We start from the raw sequence: 19,416 nt of genomic DNA, 5'->3' as shown, positions 1-19,416 counted from the left end.
AGTGGGGGGGGGGAAAGGGGAGTGGGGAGGGGTGGAGAGCAGTGGGCATATGTATTGTCATAATTTATGTATGGGCATTTCCCCCCCTCCTCAGTGCGTCCATCCCCCTGCTGGTTCGGCTGGTGGCCCCCCCCCGTTCCCCGTGACTTCCCCCCCCCGTGACCCCCCCCGTTCCCTGTGACTCGCGGCTCGCCCCCCCCCCGTTCCCCGTGACTCGCGCTCCCCCCCCCCCGGCGCCCGCTTGGTCCCCCGATGTGCCGTCCTGCTGAGTGAGGCGTGCAGGCGGCGGCAGGAAGCGCCCTGTGTGGGCCTGAGACTCGCGCTCCCCCCCCCCCGGCGCCCGCTCGATGTGGCATCCGGCTGAGCGGCGGTAGGAAGCGCCCTGTGTCGGGACGCGCAGTGGGCCTGAGGCTGAGGCGGGACGCGCAGTGGGCCTGAGGCTGAAGCGGGATGCGCAGTGGGCCTGAGGCTGAGGCGGGACACACAGTGACTTACCTGAGCGGGTGGTAGCGCCGGGGAGGTAAGGGAGCGGCTGGGGTAGGAGGGCCGCGCTTCCCGTCCGGAGCCAGTGCAGGGCGGCGCACGTGATGGTGGGGGGGGGGGCGGACAGAGGGGGTGTGTGTGTGTATAGAGCTGCTGTGTTGTGTGTGTGTGTGTGTGTGTGTGTATAGAGCTGCTGTGTTGTGTGTGTGTGTGTGTGTGTATAGAGCTGCTGTGTTGTGTGTGTGTGTGTGTGTATAGAGCTGCTGTGTTGTATGTGTGTGTGTATAGAGCTGCTGTGTTGTGTGTGTGTGTGTGTGTGTGTGTGTATAGAGCTGCTGTGTTGTGTGTGTGTGTGTATAGAGCTGCTGTGTTGTGTGTGTGTGTGTGTGTGTGTGTGTGTATAGAGCTGCTGTGGTGTGTGTGTGTGTGTGTGTGTGTGTGTGTGTGTGTGTGTGTGTGTGTGTGTGTGTGTGTGTGTGTGTGTGTGTGTGTGTGTGTGTGTGTGTGTGTGTGGCCCATCACTCCGCCTCAGGCCAATGAGAGGTGTGCGGGGGCGGGCGGCCCAAGGGACCAATGAGATTTCCCCTAGGGACACCGGACATCCAGGCAGGCATACAGTACAGTGCTTTCACTAATATAGTATAAGATATGAAATAACGCTACAATAAGGAAGATACATCAATTATCAGGAAAGCATACAGTATATTTTAAACACGGGTATGTTGTTACAAGTTCACTGCAGTGCCTATAATGTTTCTACATTCCCCAGGAACATAAGGGTTGATTCTCAAAAGCTTGCAAATGTTTAAACGTTTTTATGTCAATTTAACTTATTCGTATCCCTAACACATATTCCCAAAGGTGCCTACACAGTTCCCCACACTCTGGGGCATATCCGGTGTCTCCAAGGAGATGTCCGACACTTCCTGATTGATGCCCCACCTGACGCCAAAGACACCAGCACCTTGATCTTATTGATCTACATGTGCATTTTTTCTTATTCAAAATTTGTGAGCGAGATTCCACTAGATTCTACATTTTATGTTGTAATAAATTGTTTAATACTTTATTGTACAATGAGAATGATCTTTTCCTCTTACATATCCATGCCTTCTATCCATGGCCATGGGCATTTCCTTCTATCCATGGCCATTTGGAGCTAAGTATTTAGGATACATTCCTTCTACCTATTTACCACACTTGTTTGTTGAATTCATATTAACCTTGGATCACAACATGTACAGCTGCAGCAACCGTTATTCAAACAAATTACGGCGCCGATTTCGTGTGCTCTGCTGTACTCCACGCGACATTAACGCGGCAAATCGCCCCAGGCACCCGCGCTTATCGCGATTGCTTTGTTGAATTTCATGGATTCTGTTTCTTTGGGTGCAATTAAATGAATGAATTGCAATGTGTACAGTACTGTGCTACTGTGTCAATTTCAGGTGTTTAAAAACCAGAACTCTAAAATGCCATTTTCTGCTCTCGCCACACTTGTGTCTTACGGCGGTAAGAATAAATCCTGCGTCATGACATCAGTATTCCGATATACACAACGCGTGAAGTGTTTGAATAACGGCCGCTGCAGCTGTAGTTAGTTATACCAGTGAGTACTGTTTACGTCAACCCAATACCAGTCCTGGAGGGGATTTAAAAGGGCACAAGTCACAAGCACAGCAATTATTTATGTTTTTTATGTTTTGATAATATTCACATTATCGCATAAGTGGTGGTTTTGTTAGAGTTCTTATAATAGAAGGTTTTCCCTGTTTTATTTTGGTTGTTTCCTATATCACTGTTTATCACATCTACTCTGAGGACCAGCGCCAAGGAGGACTTTTCTTCAGCAAACTTTCTGATTGAATTTTTGATAAGTTAAATCCACCGGGTCTCAGTCAGCAGAGCTTGCTGTGCAGGCAAGTGGTGCATAGAGAATTATGTATACCGCATCTGTTACGCAGCATGAACGCTATGGGGCCTATGCTGTATGCATTCATAAGTCACTTATCGAGCACTTATCAGCCAAAATGCCTACTGTGATTCAGTAAGCCTTTATAAGTGGGCGATAACGGAATGAATCGCCAAAGTTTTCAGCAGTCAAAAACAGATCGCCGGGTGAGCGGCGATAAAGCCACTTATCGGCAGGTTCTAAAACTCGTGCAATTTTAGTAGCTGCGATTAGGTTATCGAGGCCTATCACGGCTCTAGAATGGCGAGTTTCTCCCAAAATCCTCACGCCAGGAAAAGTTGGCGTAAGGCTGGTGAGAAGCTGCCGAGAGGCGGCGAGAGAGGACTTGCATTTTTTCTGCATCGGATTGATGCCGGGAGTCTCCGGAGCTTATATCCATTAATATAAGCACCTGTGAACCCGGCATGAATCCCATGAAATAAAAATTTATTTACAGGCAACTTCATTACCTTAGCGACTAACCGCTAAGGCAATGAAGGGGTTAACTCCTCCTGCTACCCACCATGGGCCAAATACCCCCTTCACCCACCCCTGCTACCCACAATAAACACTAATACCACCTCCTCTATCCCAAAATGATTGATACCAGAGGCCGCGGGCGTCCTCAGGTGTTCCCCGTGGGTGTCTGGAGGCCCTCAGGTGGCTCCCGCAGGTGTCTGGGGGCCTTGGGTGGTCCCCGCGGGTTTCTGGGGAGCCTCGGGTGCTTGCTGTACCATGTGATAGGTTACATTAGTTCAAAAGGATGTGACATCATCCCTTAAAGTGACATCACATCCTTTTGAACTAATGTGACCTATCACATGTTACAGCAACCAATGGGATGGTCTTCAATCCTATTGGCTTTAATACATGTGATATAGCTATGTGGTTTTAAGGATGTGACGTACCTCCCTTGGAGATGACATCACATCCTTAAAAAAAAAGGCGGGCACATGATACAGCATCCAATCGGATTGGAGCTGTACCATCTGACCATAAAATTTGTTTTCACTGGTCATATATAAGGCCTGTACATCTCATTTTACCGCAAGAAGCCGACATGAGAACATCCTGTTCTGGATTTACCATGGTGTTTTGGATTGACATAAAGAAGATTAAAGAAAAGAAGAAAACAATGACAGATGAAGAAAAAAGACGGTGATAGAAGATAAAAGAAAGAAGATTTGTTTTTACCTGATGCTGGTCTTCAAGGTGGATGGCGTTGGATTGCGGGTGATGACGTTGCGGTACGAGAGCTTGCAGATATAACGGGATTCGGAGGGTGAAGACTTCTAAAGGTAAGAGAAATATTGAATTTATGTAAATGTCTTTTTTTCAGGTTTTTTCATTGTATTTATTTATTTTTATGTTTGTGATTGCCCCTTTAGGGTACAGATAAACACAGTGACAGCCAAAATATTTTTTTAACGCAAATGCTTGTTTTCCATTGATTGTAATTTTTTCTTTTTGTTTTTATTGTTTGGATTCAATTGTTTGGAATTTGGATGACTTGTTTTGAATACATTTTAGGATTGGTTAGCGTTTTAAATTAATTATTTGTTTTGTTGGCTACTGGTTTAAATTCATTAATTGTTTCATTGGCTAGTGTTTCAAATAAATTAATTGTTTTGTTGGTTAGTGCTTTTATTACATTGATTGGTTGGCTAAGTGCTTTAATTTATTTAATTGGTTGGCTAGTGATTTTATTTATTTAATTGGTTGGCTAGTGCTATTATTTATTGAATTGTGTTGTTTAGGTGCTTGTGTATATCTTTTATTATTGTGCATTTTGGGCCTTCATGCTTTTTTATTAGGGTGACCATTGACTGCTATAGTGGCTTATCATGCGCATATTATATGGGTATGATGTACAACTATGCCAATCAATGGGTAGAGGGTGGGTATAGTGGTCCCGGTGGGTGGTTAGGCATCCCGGGTGGGTAGCGGGGAAGGGTTGGTTAACGTCTTAATTACTATAGCGGTTATTAACCGCTAAGGTGACTAAGGAGTTAGGGGTCATTAGATTGTATTTGTTTATTGTATTCTTTCTGGTATCGGAGGACATGGGCCTGGAGTATGCGGATGAGGACGCCTTTCAAGATGGCAGGGGTAAGTTGAAAGGTTTATTTACTTTATTTATGGTGGCTGGCTAATATTTTATAATGGGCAAATGAGCTATTATCCATATCTGGGTAATAGCTATTATTTATATCAATGTGTTGCACATTTTTTTTTTGCCACAGGATTTGTACCGCGGGTCAGTGGGGACTTGCGGAGACCACCCGAGGGCCCCAAGACCCCTGCGGGGACCAACGGAGGACCCACGGACTCCCATGGGGACCACATGAGTACTCCCAGACACCCATGGGGACCACCCAAGGGCCCCCACACACCCGCAGGGACAACCTGAGGACCCCCAGAAACCCATAGGGACCACCTGAGGACACTTGGACACCCACGGCCTCTGGTGTCAATCATGTTTGGGTAGAGGAGGTGGGTATTAGTGTTGTTGTGTTTTTAATGTTTATTGTGAGTAGCAGATGTTTTAATATAACATTTAATACACGTGTAGATGAGCAAGGGGGTCTCCGGAGCAAAATCGCATTGATTTGAGGTCCGGGGACTCCTGCTTCCCGAGATACAGGCCCCGTTATGGGGTTCCGGTATATCCTATGCATTTAAATGTCCCGCGTCACATGACCGTGGGAATAAAATGCATAGGAGATACCGGCACTATAAAAATATCACCTTTTTTTGTGGTAATACTACATTTTTAGGTTATCGCAGTTTGATGTATAGGAGTCTGAGGGCTTTATTGTTTATACGCCAAAGAGGCAGTTCAGGCAGTTTTCGGTCGAAAACCCCTATTGAAAACTATGAGGCCTACGCACTAAAGTCTGATTAAAAAAAAAATCGACATTGTTTTTAAATCGCCATTTTTGACAGTGTTGCTATCACGGTATGTAGAAAGCCCTGAATACCAGTGATAGCAACACTTGCAAAAATGGTGAGTAGACGGCGACGTGAAGATCGCCCCTCTGAAAAGGGCTCTCCCGGCGAGTTCTATCTTCTGCAGAGAGAGAGAGACGCCTCTCCCTGCGCACATCTTGGCCAAAAATAATGTTTTTAAAATGTACATTTTATTAATAGTGTAGATGAGCAGGGGGTCTCCGGAGCAGAACCGCGTTGATTTCATGTCCGGGGATCCCCTGCTTCCAGAGATACAGGCCCGTTATGTGGCTTATTGGAGCTTAGTGCATAGGCCCCTATGCCTATTTACAGCTGCAAATGGCCAAAATGACTGCCTTGGAATACAGGGGTGCAGACAGCTTTCCCAGGGCCCAGGACTAAAATTTCCACCAGAGGCCCCCAGCCACATGTTGGCAACCTGTCGAGAACCTTCCCCCCCATATATATGTATGTATATTTTAAGTTATGGTGGGTGAAAAAGGCAACAAAAAACCTCCACCGTTAGCATATAGCCAATAAAGAATATCACTTGTGAGCACATTCACATGTCTAAGACAGGTCTGCACCTTTGCCTTTCAACCATTATCACCTAGCATACAGTGCTCCCACTGCAGCAAGGGATTCTGGGAAATGACATGCAAATGTGCACACACTAGCTTTGGTCCACTCACAGACATGTTTGACTTGCTTTGCTAGTCCCATGCTGTGCCTAAAAGCTGTGTGAACGGTGATGCATCTGGTGTGGAGGACTTGGTCGGCATAAATAGAGCAGGTAACCAATAGCAGGTTGGTACAAGGCTGTAAGGTAATGAATGGAAACCGCCCCTCAGATGTATTCAGTCCACCGATAAGCAGGGGCGGGGAGAAGAGCAGGTGTAGCATAATTGCTGAGAGCAAGACTTTCGAGGGCCGTGCGGCGTCTGCGTGTAATCCGCGTGCGATGCGCATCACCCGTGACATCACAGGGGAGGAGCCTGAGCACAGTGCGTGCGGTATCCCCCAGCCTGGTAGCGTGACCTGCGTCACCCGTTTCATCACGGGACGCTTCACGGGGCAGTGCCTAAGCGCTGGGCGTGCAGTGTCCCCCAGCCTTGTAGCGTGATGGGCGTCACCAGTCTTGTCACGGGACGCGTGACGGGGGTGGAGCCAGGGTCCAATCCTCCCACCTGCACAGAGAGAGAACTGTAGGGTTGTCTCCAGGGAGGCCGGGCCCCTTGACTGGCTGGGCCCAGGACAGCAGTCCCGGCTGAACCCCCCTGTCGGCGGCCCTTTTGGCATATATAGAATTAGCCACTACTACAAAGTATTTAATATTTGCTTATACAGTATATGGATGTTATACTTTGTGTTTTATTTGCAGGGTATTTAAGTTGTATGTTAACACCTTTGGTGCCTTAAGGCATTCCTTTCCTATGCAGTAATAGCTTCAGGCTTCAAAAATGTTAAGCAATTTTCTGACATGAAGTTTTGTAGGACACCCTATTACATAAACTTATAGTAGAACATTTTAGTTTTACAAATTGAGATTTAAAAAAAAAAAGTGCTTAACAAACTAATTTGTGGGCTAGTGAAATATGCATTGATTGCTAAAGTTATTTATAGATGTCGACGTTATTTTCATGTTCATATAAATGTCTTCTTGTGGTTGCCACTTACTGTATATTTCATAAAGGTAGGAAGCGAGGTAAAATTGAGATTTCAAATAGGATGGTATGTAATCCATAAATATGCACTGGAAAGGAAAAAAGGGACCCCTTTTGTTTTTCATCATATCTTATATATTTATCACTCAATCCCCATGAAAATGTGCACAATTGTAAATCTGTTATGTAGATTAACACTATATAAGAAGCACAATGTAGACAAACAACTGATGTTAACTAAATTGATGTCCCTGTATTATGTCAAGAAGTACCAGATACACTGCGGTGGGTTCATGTTCATCGAACAACAAATAGGAGGGTTTCTGTTGTAGCTCATAAATGTGTTAAACATCAATCTTATCTGAAACACTAAGGATACTATAAAGTTTAAATTCAAAGCATTGTTCAAAATGTCACACACTGCTCACGTGTGTGCTCAAGACGTCCTCTTTCTGCTGAAATAAATGCCCAGGAACACCACTACCTGATTGCATAATCGATAATGTGTTGATCCAGCTGCTCGGTATATTGTTCTATGCATTAATTTTTTAGACCTCCTAACAACCATGCTTTATCAGGAAGCATTGTATGTAAGCGTTTTGGACCATAATTCTTGCACTCTCTCCAGCACTTTATAACGTGCTTATCTTGTTCGCAAAACACTATTTTGTAACTGTGCACTTGATGAGGTCATCATGCCACCCCCAATGAAGATTATCAAATATTAGATTATCAAATAATTCTTACATGTAAAAATCTACTGTGACAGACCTATCATTTGTCACATTTTTATGAAAATGTAGTGATTTTTCTGCAAGATAATAATAAATAAAAGGGGTCCTGTGTTTTCTGAACACGTTGTATATACCTATTGCTCCCCATTTTAGTGTAGAGTCTTCTCCAACTTCATTGTTAATTGTAGGCATTACATGTCTCTCATATGGCAAGTATCCAGATCTTAAGGATTCAAATAACAACATCTGTTTAAATCATAGTTAGGGATGTGTGAACCAGTCCCAGTTTGGTTTGCCAAAGTTCCCACCATTTAATTTTGGAATTCGAGAGGCATCGTAGCATTTGCACATATTCCGTTCGTTAATTTTCAGAGTCAAAAAGGCTTTACATTTTCATGTGGACACTGACTGCGGGACCTCACAACTATTTACTAACTTTTGCATAGCAAAAAATGTCAAAGATGGCATTTAGGGGAGTATTTGGAGATCATGTCTGAGATGTATGGAGAGAAGCTATTGTGGAGAGTTGTTTATGTATGTATGTCTTTATTTATATAGCGCCATTAGTGTACATAGCGCTTCACATTAGTACTACACGTGACAATCATATAAATAACAAATAATACAAACAACAGATCATGGGAATAAGTGCTTCAGTCATAAAAGTAACATTTAGGAAAAGGAGTCCTTGCTCCGAGGAGCTTACAATCTATTTGGTGGGGAGAACGTAAAGAGACAGTAAGAGGGCATTCAGGTAAGTGCGTCTGCAGGGGGCCAAGCTTTATGTATCGTGTTTAGTATTAGCCACGCTGCAACTCGTATGCTTTATGCAAGGACCCAGTTCATATCACACATGGAAATATCATAAAATGTTGGGTAATTCATAAGAACAACACCAAAAAACTCAAAGTCTAACGCTATTTAACATGGTGCCCAATAAATGATGTACAGGTATTAACTTCCATCGACTTGAATGCATCTTTAACTATGTGTTACCCTGCTTCTCAACATATTAAATAGGGGCCTAAGTGATTAGTCTGTTTTCTGCTGGAGGCAATCATGAGATTTCATAGCAAGGCAACGCAGGTCCCTCCAGCAGTAAAGTGGTTGAAAAAGAGGTAAAAGGGCTTTGTGGCAATTAGTGTGTACAAATACAGTGAACTCTAATGATGGAAATATGACTCCTGTGCACCAGTGGAAGTGTTCGACTAAAGTCAAGGCTGCTAATTGCAGGTGATTGACACTGATACCGTAAGACGTTCCTACCTTGTATTGTGCATCTAAGTAGGTTGGGATAACTCGGGGAATGATAAGCACATTGAACAGAACAACAACAGCCTAACCCTTCCTACTTTTTAGTTTCCTATATCCCCTCCCGAGCTGCTCTTTTTGGCTGTTTTGGCTCATCGAAGTGTCAATTTTCACAGATCTGAGATTAAAACCCTTTTAGCATCCAGAAAAGCAGTGAGCTTCGCAGTGTTTTGACTTCTGTTATTCTACTCCTCCCCGTCCAAAGATCACTAGAGAAGACCAGAGTGGGACACTTTTGAAGTGACAGGTACTTCAAGAAAGTAATGGTTTTGTTTCTTAAAAAGCTTTTCTTTTTTTTTTTAAAAGCTGGAAGGTGATGGTATGTGTGTATTTTGTGTGTCTTCAAGAAGAATTTAAGATTTCTTGAGCTTCTTTTCTTGACAGCGTTGAATTTTCTGCTCCAGAATGCTTTTTCTAAATCAGGATTTATTTGAGATAAACCTATGAAGATGCATATACTTTAGGGGGAAGAGGCTTCTCTCTAAGTAGGGCACTTCCAGGCTGTTGGAAGCAAGGGAACATTCTTACCATTGCTTCAAATGAAATAAGGGGATTTAAGGCTTTAATAAATTGCTTCCTCAATTATAACTGTTGTCGTTTTTTTTTTAACTTAAAGTACTATATTTTACAGTGATAGTTTTGTTCTTAGAATATTTATAAATGCAGACAAAATTTGCATCTATTTTTGTTAGATTCTGCACACCAAGAACAAAAAAAGTCTTCTTGAACACACACCGGATAATGTAAGAAGGTGGACCAAAATCCTGTGACAAAGCCATGTGGATCTTTATTCCCATACATACTTGTGTTCTCCAGCATAAAATGCTTTTCATCAATGTAGATCAATGCTAAAACCTGTGCGTCATGTACTATCTAAAGTTTGAAACAGCATTAACGGATGACTGGGCCACAAGGTGTCTTCTAGAAAGAAAAATTAGAATATGCACACACCAAATGTGAGATTTTAGCTATAACGCAGAAGACTACCTCACCTGGATCCGGTAAGTGCTCAGATCCTGTTCCCCTACCACTAGGCATCAAAAGTCAGTATATCAGTAAAGAAAATGGACCAGCACTCAACAATACCTCAAGAACAAAAAAATATCCTGTTAACAAAGCCAATTTTAAAGCAGCCGAAAAGCTGCTATTTAATGAGTATCCCTCACTGGGTATACAGGAAAAAAACAATCACTCAGAAGAGTCCCATAAGATGATACAGTTCAGATACATATACTTACAAAGTGCAACATTTTTGTGCCCGTGGCCCTTTCCTCAGGGCACCATAAGGTGTCGTCTTCCAGCACAGTGAGATGTTTTATAGAACAGCACTGTCGAGAAAATATGGCCCATTGACCCAAAGTAAAACATTTTGTTACTGAAAAACCTGTAACACACCAAGGCATCTTAACATGTAAATGAACTATATCAATTATGTATTTTTTATATAATGAATGTATATACTTCAATCTGATCATCTTATTTTTGCCAATTGTATACCTCCTTTTCTTACAGTCTGTTATTACAGTACTTAATGTTATGTATCTAAATGTAAACTAAACGTTTCTAAGTTACAAATGCTATTGCTATCTAACGCTGGTATAACTAATATTTCACCTTTGACGTTATAAGTATGTTTGGTGTTTGTCCATATAGAATGATATAAAGTTGCAATGTAGTAAATGATGGTAATATCAATCTATTATTTAGTTTTTATTTGTTTTTGTTTTTTTAACGTAAAAAACTGGCAATTGTTATTTTTTGCTGGACTAACACGATTCCTTTCTCCTTATATACAGTATATGGAATTTAAACAAACACAAACCAGAGACTAGCATAAACATACATTTCATAAAAATGCAATTATGTACGATTGCAATAAAAAGTATACGTATTCCTATTTGCATACAGTAATTACATTGATATTCAGGCAAAGAAAAACACTTTTAGAAGTTGCTCTTAGTGAAGATTAGATTCAATATTTTACCTTCTATCTGTCCTATCTTTTTAGTAAAACAGAGAAAACCAGTAAGCTCCTAATTTATATACCCCCAAAGTAGCATTGGGCTCTGTCTGTGTTCCATGTTCTGTCCTTGATTTTAACTATCTTTTTAGTACAATGATTCCTTATAAAAAACTGAAAGAAATATATATAAAGGTGACATAGGGTATGAGTCCATTTAGATCTCCTTTTTACACTTCTGTTATTCCAACAACCCCCTTTGTTCACCTGGTTCTATTCATCCCCAATTAAGTAAATGGAACCAAATCCATAAACAACATCATACAGTACGCACAGAGCTTTAAATGCACTATGCATCTGTATGCAGCTATTATTCAGAGATCTTCAGGTCTTGGTTTAGACATATAATATTGAATGCTTCTTGGCTGAATGCTATCAGTTGATTCAGTAGGTGATGCCTTGGAGAGAAAAAAAACCCTGGCTTTATTTGGCATGTACACATCTTTGCATGGCAGGTCCATATACATTTTAGAGTTTGGCACGTAGAAATAATTACAAATGTTTGTTTATATTGATATTGAAAGTCATTCAGACTGGCAGATTTGTCTAATTCCATCTGATAATCCCTAGAAACAAACATTGACATTTTTTGCTAGAATTGCTAAATAAATAGTGAAATGGCCCATATTAGGTTGACATCTCTGTTAATTAGAATGTGCCTTCTCTATGTTTAATAGAGAATAAATTAAAACTGAAATGTAAAAAAGACGTACAGTACAGTGATGCAGTGTTAGTATTCAATTGTACAATAGTTTACTGTAGTAAAATACTGCTATCGCTAATTAAGTTGGTAAATTAGTTAGCTGTAGAACTTATTTGTAAAGGTAAAACCAAGTGGTAACAGCTTTCAACTGGGTATGAAAATATTCATAAATATTCCATTCTGCACCAAGTTTTATGTAACTGTTTTTATGTAGCTTTTTTTTAAACAAGGTTCAGAAAACATACAGAAATGGTTAAACTATATTCCCGAGCTTACAAAATGTTTTATCAAATCATAACAGGAAACAGATAAAAGACTACAAACAATGTTGAAAATAATTAGATTTTCTATTAAACCATTTAGCCTTGAGTCCCTATATTTATTTTTGATGAGCAAATGGCTGGCAATTCATTTGATCCCCATCACTATGTACAGTGTTATTATTCCTTGATTTTTATTTTTTACAAGGACATACCCAGTGTGTGGACATATTGTGATAGAAGAGACCCATTCACGGAGATGTTGATTGAGTTTATTCTCTAATTTCCCACAAACAGGTTGAATGGGCCAAAATTGAAGACACGACTGACACGGTGCTGGAAGATCAGAGGCATGTCCTTCCCATATGAAAGAATGAATTAAACCATGTCTTTAAGTATGTTTAAAAAAAAAAAAAAAGCTACTTTGAAAATAAGAGCCCTTTACCTTGGCTCGGATGCACTCAGAATCTTGCTCTGAATGTGTTTAGACACAGAAACAGATGCCGCCAATTGTTACCTATTGTTTACCTGCTTTCGTACTTTCTCATTGTTAATGTGTTGAAAATCCTATAGAATGATGTCTTTAAATACACAAAATTATTAAGGTAGAGGAGATGAGTGTTTCTGTTCCAAAATATGCAACTGTTCATATTTGTTCAAAATCTGCATAAAATGGGTGCACAATAATCCAACACATGTCATTTGTGTATATTTTTGTTATTGCGTGATTTTCCAGCTTCATGTCTCCAGTGTATGATTTTGTATAGTATGCTTCCTGGAAGCTTACAGACATGTAAGAAAGGTTACCAGATATACGTTGTATGTTAGGATGAGAATGTTTGTTGGTTCCGAATTCAAACATTCTCAATTTGGAGTTCGAGTTGAACTGTGAGTTGAACTTTGGAATACGTTTTCAAATCCAAGAAAAGGATGAGCCATAACCTGAGGCTCATCTTCAGATTCATTTTTTTAAATAAACAGGTTGAACTTTTGGGTTCACGAGCTCATGTACAAACGTTTGAATTGTAAACGTTTTTATTTTATTTTCATTCTACTCCCTAATTTATACAAATTAAAAAAAGGGCCTCAACAATGTAAGTGCTCTTTTATATTTTGGTATATTAGTGTTGAGGTGTTTTTATTATTAAGCATTAAAGAAACCTCGAAATGTAGACTAGTCTAGGGGTGCTCAACTCCAATCCTCATGCTCCAACAACGGGTCAGGTTTTCTGGATATTCCAGCTTCAGCATAGGTGGCTCAATCAGTCCCTGCTCCAGCACAGGTGGCTCAATCAGAGGTTCAGTCTTCGACTGAGCCACTGATTGAGGACCTGTGTTGAAGCTGGGATATCCTGACCTGTTGTTGGGGGGAGAGAGGGGGGCTTTGAGGACTGGAGTTGAACACCGCTGTGCTAGTGTGTCATATGTGCATGCTAGTGTTTGGATGATAAAGTGTGATGCATGTACAGTACATACAGCACTTGTTTCTCGGTCAGCAATTGCCCATAGTAGCCTTTTTTATTTTACTTTTAGTGATAGAGATGCATTTTTTACATGATATATGTAAGTAGACATTTGGCCCACAATAAAAAACCACCCCAGTACACTGTTTGGTCTATTATTTACAACAATGTATAAAGTATTGAGGGAGAGAGGGAAAATAAAAATAAAATAAATAAACAAAGAGAGAGGGGAGAGTGTACAGCATGCATGCAGACCTGCCAGTTCACACTATCTCACAGCGTGACACATTGTTTCATATACAGTAGTCAAAAACGGTGTTTAGTTCCTTTTGAACATGTGTTGTTGATACTACAGTATATACAGCGTACACTGGATTGGTTGTATAATGCAATGTGTCCAAGTACTAGTTCTAGTCCTAGTACTGAAAAAAAAAGAGAGAGAGGGAAGGACATTGTATAGCATATACAGTATGTACGCAGACAGTGTTCCACAGACTAAAACACCCCTCCCCTCCGGAGACCCAGAGTGTCTAGAGGAAGATGATGATGCAAAGAGGACTGCCAACTGCACCTCTCCCAGTCATCACAGTGATTGCATTGCATATGGTGTTGCAGTGTAGTCATCACCAAGGTGGACACCGATCATGTCCCTCACCACTACTGCATCACATAGACCAGATTACCCCACCATGACATTGGGTGTTTAAGGAGGTGGGAGAACTACCTGCTTGAAGCCCAATCCAACCAATCTCTGTTTCTCTAAGACTGGCAAAACAGTAGCAGCAGACACCTCCTGACACTACTGGCACTGTTGTGCCTGCCGCGGCCTCCTGGAACTATGCCATACAAGGGTCACATGCATGTTTAAATCTGGACAGTATGTTATCGTTACAATGCTAGATTCGGGATTTAAAAACAAACTGTGTTCCTCTATCTCTCAAAAGGCATAGACATAAATGCCTTTAAATAATGATTTATCATTCCAGTTATCATTTCCTTCAGTGTAATTAAGCAGTTGGTGCCAGGATCCGTGGTTACTCGACGCACTCGGCGCACCCGGTGCTTACCCCAACCTGTGCTCGGGACCCCAGCTCCACCCCTCAACCGTAACGCTCTTCTTCCTCCTCCTGTGACCAGCCACCATGCTATGGTCACGCGCGCACTCCCCGCTGAAGTAAATACGCGTCCCTCCGGGCCCGCCACCAGACTCCGCTCACACATTGATGTCTTCGGCTCGCAGCACACACACACGGTGTGCATCAGCGTGTGCACGAGTCACGTCATCTGGCGCCATCAGGGATCCTGCCCACACCTGTCTCCTGCATCCCTTCAGCCTATCACGCCCTGCCTTACAGACACGCCTCATCCAACCTGTTCCTCATTGGTACCTCTCTCCTTTATATGCTCAGCCGTCACAATCACAAATCGGCTAAGAATAAACCTTCCTATGTGTGAAGTGTTCACTGCTACCCTTGCCTCCGCAGTCTTGTCTTGTACAGTTCCTAGCTTCTCTGTTCCTGACCCTGGCTATTCCTCTGGACTCTGCTCATCTACACTTCTGACCCCGGCTAACAACGACGATCGACACCTCTGCAATCCTGACCTCGGCAAAGTACCACGACGAGCTGCACCTCTCCAATCCAGATCACGGCTAAAGTACCTGCAACGATCCGCATCTCTCCAACCCCAACCTCGGCAAGTATCTCTGACTATCCTTACCTCTCCAACCCAGACCCGGCTACCTCAACCATTCTACACCCCAGACGCGCCCACGTGGCTGTGGGTTGGTGTTTATATATATCCCCACCTCAGCCTCGTGGTCACGCCTTGTTTGTGGTGAGCACTCCATTACAGTGGGGAAGTTGGAATTCATTAGGATGAACAATACTCTTAGTTTAAAATAGCGCAAAAAAAAACAATTTAGAGAGCATTCTAATTTCTGTGAGAATTAACTTATCATTTTAAGTTATGATGCTGATGATAGTGACATGGAGGATCAGGAATATGAACGTGATGATATCTAGAAGGAATAGACTTTACTGCTGTTGAAATTGCCTCTCCTCTAAAATCAATGGATGACACCTGGTAATGGTGTAGCCCTTGGGGTAAAAGTTATATTATAAGTGTCTTTGTATTGACCCATTTTATATTTTTAAATAGTAGCCTTATATCTGCTTAAAACAAACCAAATGTATATAGTCTTTAATCAATCATTCAATGTGTCATCTCCCTAACCAGTTTGGTAACTCTTCCAATTCCATTTTATTTTATAGTAAGATGCCCAAAACTTGACCCCATATTTAAGGTGTAGTCTCAGTAGAGATATTTACGGGGATAATATTATGCTGTGCTCCTTTCATTCTATATTCAATTGAATCCATGTAATGTCCTATTAGTCTCTCTAGCTGCTGCCTGAAACTGTGCACTTTTGCTAACTCAGCTATCTACAATCCGTCCTAAATCCTTCTCTATCAATTATTGGCCAAATTATGTTCCGTTAAGCTTGTAAATAGTATGCTTATTAATTGTTAAAGGGGAAGGGCAGTGGGAACAGCGCTAATGCAATATAATGAAAAATTAGTGACAATTAGACAACTAATAAATATAAATACCCCCCTAAATATTGAGGTGAAGGCAGCCAGGAAAAATAGGTGACACAAACCAGAAAACACAGTAAAAACAGATAAACCGGCGCCTAAAGGAAATAAAAATCTGACCAAATAAAGTCCAATTCAAAAGGCTTCTTTGTCTGAGTCACTTTCCTCCAGAGCAAATGGTACCGACCTTCTGACCAGTATGGCCACTCCTCTTTTCTTCACACGTGCTGATGCAAAGAACACTGAAGAGGAGGTTCTGTCTCAAAATCCGGGTTGATCTTGTTTCCTGAAATGAGTTTCCTCACAATGCTCTGCATATGCCCCCTTCAGTGCTCCCACGGTGGGTTTTGGCAATTGGGAAAACACCTCTCAAAGCTGGCTGTGTGCTCCACTGTGTGCTCCTGCTTCAAACTTCTGCAATCAGTAGTACAGTGCTACTGATTGCAGGAGTTTGAAGCAGGCGCACACAGTGGAGCACACAGCCAGCTTTGAGAGGTGTTTTCCCAATTGCCAAACCCACCGTGGGAGCACTGAAGGGGGCATATGCAGAGCATTGTGAGGAAACTCATTTCAGGAAACAAGATCAACCCGGATTTTGAGACAGAACCTCCTCTTCAGTGTTCTTTGCATCAGCACGTGTGAAGAAAAGAGGAGTGGCCATACTGGTCAGAAGGTCGGTACCATTTGCTCTGGAGGAAAGTGACTCAGACAAAGAAGCCTTTTGAATTGGACTTTATTTGGTCAGATTTTTATTTCCTTTAGGCGCCGGTTTATCTGTTTTTACTATGCTTATTAATTGTACCTAAATGCATCACAAAAGTTGTATTACTGTGTATAAATTCGAATCAAAAGAGCTGTTTCAGAGCATTTAAAAGCCATTAAAAAGTAACTTGCAGAATATATACCATGTCAGAAGGATTCCGATGAGGTTCCTGGTCAAACAAAGTAGGACAAGGTCTGTGAATGTTGGCAAATAATTGACTATAAATGTGATTAGCTCGGCATGAGTTAAGACATTTAAATGCCTTTAATTGTTCCAATGAACAAAATGGTGTATTCTTTTTGAACAGTGAAATAGGTCTTTACAATGTCATTGAAGCTCATTCCAATGACAAAGAAGGTACAGTACTGTACTACTCTAGCTTCTATTTAGGGCAAGATCAATCAGATGCCACAATGACCAATAACATCCACAAGGTTATAAGAAAACAGCATACAGACATTTATAGCTAAAAGAAACCAACTCTTATGAAAATCACTGAAAGGAAAGCCTGCAAAGAGAGGGGGGGGGGAGGGAGGCAGAGAGACCAAGCGTGGAGATAGACAGGGGGAGAGAGGGGGGAGATTGTGAAAGGAGGATAGAGAAAGAGGAGCGGGAGAAATACAGTACACTGACAATAAAGGTTAATAATGTCTGCAAACAATAACTGTATATGATATTGTTTTTTTTTTTTTACCTAACTGGGCACCACTGTCTAGAAATGTACCCTGCCATTGTGTTACGCACTGTCTTTCTGGGATTTATTAGTTTATAAAATGTATTACCAGGAAGTAATACATTCAGAGTTACCTCTCGTTTTCATGTATGTCCTGGGCACAGTTATTATAACAGTACAAGTTTACATTAAATGAACAGGGTTATTCATTATATTTAAAGACATTTCATGTACAGTTAAAGACAATGGGGCTCATGTAGTAAAGCCCGATAGAAAAAAATCGCCACGATTTTTAATTTGCCATTTTTGACAGTGTTGCTATCACGGTATGCAGAAAGCCCCGAATACCTGAGATAGCAACATATGCAAGCATTGCGAGTAGCCGGCGCCGAGATGATTGGCCCTCTGAAATGGGTTCACCTGGCGAGTTGATACTGCTACAGAGAGAGAGAGACGCCTCTATGCGCAAATCTTGCCGGAAATAAAAAAAATTAAATTGTAATACTAGTGTAGCTAAGCAGGGGTCTCCGGAGCAGAACCGCATTGTTTTCAGGTCCATTTCATGTAAATGTCCCGCGTCACGTGACCAGGACATATCACTGCATAGGAGATACCGGCACCCCATAACGGGGCCTCTATCTCGGGAAGCAGGGGGTCCCCGGACCTAAAAAGAATGCTTACTTGTGTTGTGTACTGCTTTTATGTATTAAATGTATTGTTTGGCTAGTGGTATGATTTATGTAATTGATTGCCTAGTGATTTTAATGATTTGATTGGATGCCTAGTGGTTTTATTTCTTTAATTGATTAGCCAGTGGTTGCCAATGCTTTTCATTTTTGGTTTTGGGGGTTTAGGTGCTTGTTGTATATGTTTAGTTATTGTGTGTTTTGGACATTCATGCTTCTTCTGTATTAGGGTGACCATTGACTGCTATAGTAGCTTATCATGCCTATATTATATGGGTATGATGTACTACCATGCCACTGAACTATAGCATGAATGTATTTTACATGTATGTATGTATGTATATCTTTATTTATATGGTCCCCTTAATGTACTGTACATAGCACGTTACGGCAGTAATACATGTGACATAATAATATAAATAACAAATAATACAATAACACATAATGGGAATAAGCGCATCAGACATAAAAGTGACATTAGGAAAAGGAGTCCCTGTCCCAAAGAGCTTACAATCTAATTGGTAAGGAGGGAGACTGTACAGAGACAGGAGGAGGGTGTTCTGGTAAAGGTGTCTGTAAGGGGCCATGGTCGATGTATCAAGTGTATGGTATCAGCCACGGTGCTACTTATTTGCTTCGTTAAGTAGGTGGGTTTTAGGATGGGTCTTAAAGGTGGATAGAGAGGGTGCTATTCGGATATTGAGGGGAAGGGCATTGCAGAGGTGTGGGACAGTAGTGAGAAAGGTTTAAGAAAGGAGAGGGCTTTACATACAAAGAGGGTAGAGAGAAGACATAATTGAGCAGAACCAAGAGTCGGGATGGTGTATAGCGAGAAATTAGGGGTGAGATGTAAGGAGGGGCAGAAACGTGAAAATGTATGGTACATGTTAATGTCAATATTTATTTGTACATTTCATTCTTAATTTTGACACTGTACTTCTGTTATTGGTGTTCTTTCCTGCTAAGCGCTCAAACCGATGGTTACAGTGTCTGGCCACCTGCTCAACCAGGACCATTTTCTCCTCTGTCACAAAGCATATGTTGTGCACCCATTCCACAGGCCGCCTACAAGCTGCAGGAGGTGACACAACTGGAGCCTCAGAGGTAGAGACTCTGCCAGAAGTGTGCTACTCACTCTCCATTGCTGCCTGCACCCTCC

Source organism: Ascaphus truei, chromosome 4 (genome assembly GCF_040206685.1).
Source record: "Ascaphus truei isolate aAscTru1 chromosome 4, aAscTru1.hap1, whole genome shotgun sequence".
NCBI lineage: Eukaryota > Metazoa > Chordata > Amphibia > Anura > Ascaphidae > Ascaphus > Ascaphus truei.
This window is presented reverse-complemented; position numbering follows the sequence as displayed.